Below are 6,741 nucleotides of genomic sequence, written 5' to 3' on the forward strand. Positions count from 1 at the left end.
AGGGAGAGGTTTTATTTTGTGTTGTGTGGTACAACAAAATGTTCTAAATAAATAACAATGTTTAAATTCAGAAGTTTGTACTTATTTTTATATTTGTTGTTTTCTTATTAAGTTTATACAGAACCCAGGATGCTCGGTTCCAATACCATTACACTATTCGTTGCATCTTAATGAAACCTGAGACTATACTAAAAACTGTGTATACATCTGTATAAGAAAACGTACACTATACTGTACTACACTAGACTTTACTATAGTATACTATACTATAGTACATTCCATTACTCTCATGCATATATGCTGGACACAACCTGCCCTGCTATTCCCAACTCCCCTTGTAGTGTGTCACAGGCGTCTGTCTGGCTCAGTGTGACCGTCTGCACTGCCTGTGATAAAACAATGGCGGTACTGCTTTTTGAAGCAGAGCCATCAGGCTGTATTGAAATCAACTACACACAACACAGATGAACAACAATTACTGCAAAAAATCCATATAGAACAGCCTAGTCACTACCCTCGTCTGTATTGATCTAAGCTTGTGTGTAATTTTACACTGTATTATGCAGCTGTCATCTTTAGCTCACATTATATGAAGTCGTGTAGTGTTTACCTGAAAGCATGTCTGTGTGACAGTGATTAAAAATGTCACCTTCATGTATTCAGTTTTCTATAAGATTTTATTGTCTTAAGCTCTAAGAATTTTGAGTGATAAATCAGCCGCCTTTATCGCTGTAAATTGCATATGTGCGGTGCCACAATGGAAAGCCTGACAGACATAGCGAACATGCCCACCTTCAGGGCACAGAACTCCTTTTTTCAGTATGTGAATCTCTTCTGTTCCCTGCCCATCCACTGGCACTAGTCAGAGACTCGTCACAGCCTGTGGTGAGTAGGTCTCCATATACAAGACTGGAAATACTGGAAATAGGTTACATAAATTGCATAAGCATTTATAAAATTAGAGTGGATTATATAAAGACCATTATATTGTTATAATATTAAATTTCTGTAGGAAGACAATTATCTCTAGTACTAATTATCTATAGTATATTCCTGGCTGCACCGGTCGCCACACCACATTAAAACATGATTTTCTATCAGGGGTGCCTAATAAGCACACATTTTGTCGACTGTTCGACCTTCAATATAGTTAAATGTTTTATGAGATGAATGAGGAGGTGAAAAGGGCTCTGAAAGTGCCCTTCAAAATCATTTCAGTGATTTTTCTTTTAGAGAAACAACCAACAAAATAGCACGGACCATGAGGAATTGTGAATACTAAATCACTATACATACTCACATGATTCAGTGGGTGTTAAAGAGCTTACAAGCTCCCTTTGAAAGGTGAATCTCTTTCATATAGTTTGCTGAGCAGAAAACTAGATGAAAGTAAATGTTCAGCAAGTGATGATTTTAATTCTGTAAAGTTTCCTGTTGAAATAAACTAAATCTAAAGTGTTTTTACAACTCTATGTTTAATATTTTTTGTAATCGTAAAATTATTTGATGAGAATTATTGGACATATTCAACTGGGCTGATGACTTGGAGTGTGACTGATATGAAAAGATATGATAAGAAAATCTACGAACAGAATAATAGTGGATATTAATAGTATTTCTCTTTAATAGTGTCAATACAGAACTTGCCTCACTGCAATTGTGAATGATGGCTTTGTGACTTTATTTTGCACCAGAAATGATCAGATTTCATTCCAACACGTTCTCGTTGGGTTTGTCATTCATTGCCTATGCCTACTACAATGGACATTCAGTTCACATTATTGAGCAGACATCACTAATCCAGCTGTTTAGTGTGTGCAGTTATTAAATCCCTCTGGGTCTTGCTTTTATACCCTTTCACATTATACTTATGCTTATGCTATACAGGTTTATTCTGTCTTTTTGTTCTCGCTTGCACAAATAGTTTTGATTGTTGTGTAATCTTTTTAAATAATGGTTTCTCATTTTTTGCACTAAAGGGGGTCTCTTGACTTAGAATTTCTCTTGGTCTCCTGGATCATGCAATTTTTTAGTTTGGTGTGAAAATATGACATCAGACAAATAAAGTCCATGTCCTTAAAAGTGCTGTAAAAGTCCCCTATCCCACGTTGTTAATGCAGTGAATACTGGTGGCTATTCAAATGCACTAGGTAAAGTACAATTCTTGCAACACAAACCTCATGTCTGTTGTATGAATTGTGCTTCATGACATTTGACAACAAAACACTGTTTTCCAATTTGTCTCTTCAGCAGAGCAACAGCACAAAATAATAATAATAGTCATTTAGCTGACGCTTTTATCCAAAGCAACTTACTATTGCTATATGTCAGAGGTCGCACACCTTTGGAGCAACTAGTGGTTAAGTGTCCTGCTCAGAGACACGTTGGTGGATGTAATGTTGGAAAGTGAACCCGGATCTCCCACACCAAAGGCAAGTGTCTTATCCAATGCATCTCCACAAAATGGTAATAATGTTCATCCCCTCCCAAATCGCAATCAAGGGAGGAAAAACTGTCACAACAATTGACATTAGGAAATTAAAATTGACATAAAAAATTATATGTTTTTACTGTGTATATCCTTTGTTGTACTTTTTTTTTTCTTGACTAAGAGATCCGCGCACAAATTCCAATGACCATGTACTGTTGTACCTCAAAAAACGACGAAGTGAGGTCTTGAATTAAATTGAATTTTTTATTTCCTAAATTGTTGTTTCAGTTATACATTTATACACAATTTATTAATATGATAATTTTTTTCATAATGTGTTTTTTTTTTATTAATTTAATATTATAATTTAATGAATTATGCTTGCAACTTTTTAACATTTCTTATATGCAAAATAAGTCGAAGTCAAACTAAGTCAGTTTAATGAATTGCTACACTGACTGATACACCTCTCAGTCTTCTCAGTTCCATACCCTCCATCTACCTGTCATTGCTGTGCACTATATTTCTGCTGTAAGGCAGAAATAATGATTTTCATGAGGAGAAGTGTCAGCCCTTCCATGGAATACAGCATTCTCATTCTCAAAGATTTAAGCAATGGTTTAAATGTGAATTGTGTTGTTGTATATCTAGTAAATTATTGTAAGCACTGCGAATATTGGAAATGGTGTAGGTATATTGTATAGTGTTTATTTTTCATTTTCTCAAACAAACTGCCTCTGCACATCACCTTTGAACAAAACTTTAAACCCTGTCTTTGTTGACTTCAGGCCTGGATTAAAATTGTGGCCTAAACTCAGATACATGTGAGAACAGAGGTATTCACTGATAGCAATGTGTATGGGAGACTACAGTGACTTTGTGCAAGTTTCTCAAATTTAAAATTCTTCTGCAGCTGTAGGGAGCCTAATCTCACAAGCCAGGGTTCCCTCGAAATAAAATTATTCACTTACATCCTTTAAAGATTAAAAAACTGTAAAGACATGCATAATGAATTTTATTTTATAGTCTAACTGTGTGGTTGTCTAACTATAAGCTGTGACAAATTGGTGAGTCTCAGCAGATAACTTGAAGCCATGAGTGTATAATGTATATAATATTGCATGAGCTTAGTGACTGACAGTTTATGGAGTACTTATGAAACCATGTATTGTAACTATGGATTCAAACCCAGGTCTCTCACACCAAAGGCATGTGTCTTATCCACTGCTCCGTCAAGACCCCTCTAATACTCGCATATTCTGGCAGGGTTTCTTATTCTGTATTTTTCTCAATTTTGCAGCCAACTTAAGATCACTTCTAAACTCCTACGTTTTGTCTCCAGCTGCTGTAATTATGTGTATGGTTTGAAAACACTTATTGACTGCTCAGTTTAGCTCTCATTATGTGGAGTCAAGCAGTGTTTACCTGAAGTTGTTGCTAAGCCAAAAACCTTTTACTGAACATTAGCAAAACCAAATAAATGCTTTTGAGTTGTGGTACACAACCCCTTATGATCAAGAATCTGACATGGTCCACACACACAGATATCATGGCGAGATAGGCGAGGCAACATCTTTACCATCTTAGACAGCTCTCTGAGGGTCCTGACGACTTTCTGCACTGGTGCATTGGAAAGCTACTGGTCTGGGAACAGCTCTGAGAGTGGTGTGCTCAGCCAGTAAATACCTAGGGGAAGAAGTAAGAGTTAACAAAAAAGTGCAATCAATACAATATAATTGTAAGGAGATGGAAGAAGAAGAGCACAGGAAGTGCATGTTAGATGTTAAGGGTTAAGATGATAAAAGATAGTGTTCTCGGAAGAGAACCATTGTGGAGTTACAGATGACACCAGACAGGACTGAGATTGCTTTGTGTGTAGGGATGGCAGAGCCAGGCGGCGTTCGTTGGAGGAGCGCAATGGCTGAGAAGGAACGTAATACGCTTGTATTATGAAGTTTAGGTAGGTAGGTGCAGACCCAGTAGTCACTCTGTATGCAAGCATGAGTCACTTGAATTTGAATCAGGAGGCCACGGGTAGCACTGGCGACCTGTCCAGGGTGTACCCCGCCTCCAGCCCCCACGACCCTGTACACAGGATAAGCGGTTGACGATGGATGGATGGATGGATGGATGGCCACGGGTAGCCAGTGGAGGTTGCTGAGTAGTGGAGTCACATGAGTCCTTTTGGGCTGAACCATTTGTAGAGGTTTCACCGCACAACCTGGAAGACAAACTAGGAGGGCATTGCAACAATCGAGGTGAGGGCGTCTGTTACAGACAATAGAGCCGTTTCAGTAGAGTGGCCACTCTCAAAATCAGACTGATATGGATCTAGGAGGTCGTTCAATGAGAGGAATTCTGAGGCCTGTTTGAAGATGGCCTGTTCGATAGCGTTGGATAGAAATGATAAAGTGAAAGTGGCCAGTGGTTCTCAATTAGAGTAGGGTTGAGGGAGGGCTTTTTGAGTTGCTACCACTGAGGCAAAGTGAGTTGGAGACAGGTTGCAGCGGGCTTTTTCTGCAGGCATGCCGTGAGCTGAATTAATTAGTGATCAGACATATGTAGAGGTGTGACTGTGGCATTCGGTGGCACAGTTTTGGACAAGAACGAGGTTAAGCACGAGGTTAGCTTTGTGGGTCGGGGGGCTGAGAACCCGTTTTAGATCAAAGGACTGAATCAGAGACAGAATGCAGTGTGTATAGTTCATCCACAAAGTTACCTATTTGCCCTGGTTGACAGTATATGACAATCACAGAGACTTTTACTGGAGTGGACACCAAGACAGCATGATATTCGTAGGAGGCATATTGATTCAGGGGTAGCAGTTGTTTAAATAAATTTAATTAATTCTTCTAATTCCCTCTAATTCAAATATTTGCTTTAATTATTATTATTTAATGCACACAGCCTAATGAGAATGCCACCATGTATTTCACTACACATATTGAATGAGCATGTGACAAATGCATCCTTTGAGTCTTGAATCTTTAATTTATGTATTGCATCTGTAGCCTTCTGTCCATTATATTTTAAAAATAACACTTTTTATTGAAGTGGCGCACCAAAATAAAGATTTTGATGACCAGTCATGCTATGCACCTATATGGTCTCCAAACTGTAGTAGTTTATAATGGTATGAAGATGTGTGATTCTCCAGGGCAAGGCTCTATTCTTTTCTTTTTCTCTGTTTATCATTTGGCCATTGTTTACCCCTCTAACACTTTGTTCAGACTACAATGTACACTTTTTATTCACTTTTATACACTGTTTATTGGCTGTGGCACCCTGGCGGCTGTTCCGCCAGTATATGAATGTGTGTGAATGTTAATTTCTGTTTGAGCACTTAGGCTCAGTGTATGAATGTGGGTGGTGAATGCAGATGTAGTGTCAAACTCCTCTCCAGACTGCCATTTGGCTGTAATTTACAGGTTTACAGATTTCTGTATTGCACTGAATGTCAGTGGCTGCCACTTACTTCCTTTGAAAGGTGTTCACTTTTGAGGATACTTTCTTAAAATAATTTTACTGCTGGGATTTATGTTTGGTATTGAACTAATCTAAAAACAATCTTGGAAATCATGAAGCTTTACGTCTTGGTTTATGGGGAAAACAGACACTGAAACATATTGCTGGAAATGTGTTTTGCATCAGACAATAGTGGCATTATCGCGTGAGGACTCGAGGAAGACATTTCACATTTTCATCCATGGTGATGTAAGTCTGCATAGAGCAGCTTCTGTACTAAAACTGTTGGGGACAGAGCCAGTAAGCTTTGTGGTTTATTCTAGTTGACAGCTCTGCAATTTATTTCAGCCTCAGCACTCATCTCTGTCACCTGCTCAAGTCTGCAGGTTGGGAATCACTACTTGTTAGAGCAGTACAGCACTGCCAGCTTTTTTTTCTGCAAGGCTCTCAAACATAAACTGCAAATAACCTCTTATCACTCTTGATTTCAGCTCCACCTATAAAAAAACGACCAAACTGAAACCCCTGCAGCTGGACTGACATGCACAGTAAGAGGCCAGTGAGTGCCTGATACGCTGTCCAATTTCCTTCCAATAAAGAAAAATGCTCTTTCTGTGGTCGTTTTTCTTTTTTTAATAAAACACATACTGTGGGTTTTTTTACAAGAAATATAACTGTGCAATTTCACAATTCAGATAATTACAAACCATGGTTACAGCACTATTATGGTAACCATGGAGACAGTAAGCAGTTTTTCACTATGTTCCTGTTTTTATTCTTAAATATGTGTACTATTATGAAGGAGAGCTGTCAGTCAGTGTTCAAATGACGATAACTCAATGTTA

This window comes from Micropterus dolomieu, linkage group LG20 (assembly GCF_021292245.1).
Source record: "Micropterus dolomieu isolate WLL.071019.BEF.003 ecotype Adirondacks linkage group LG20, ASM2129224v1, whole genome shotgun sequence".
NCBI lineage: Eukaryota > Metazoa > Chordata > Actinopteri > Centrarchiformes > Centrarchidae > Micropterus > Micropterus dolomieu.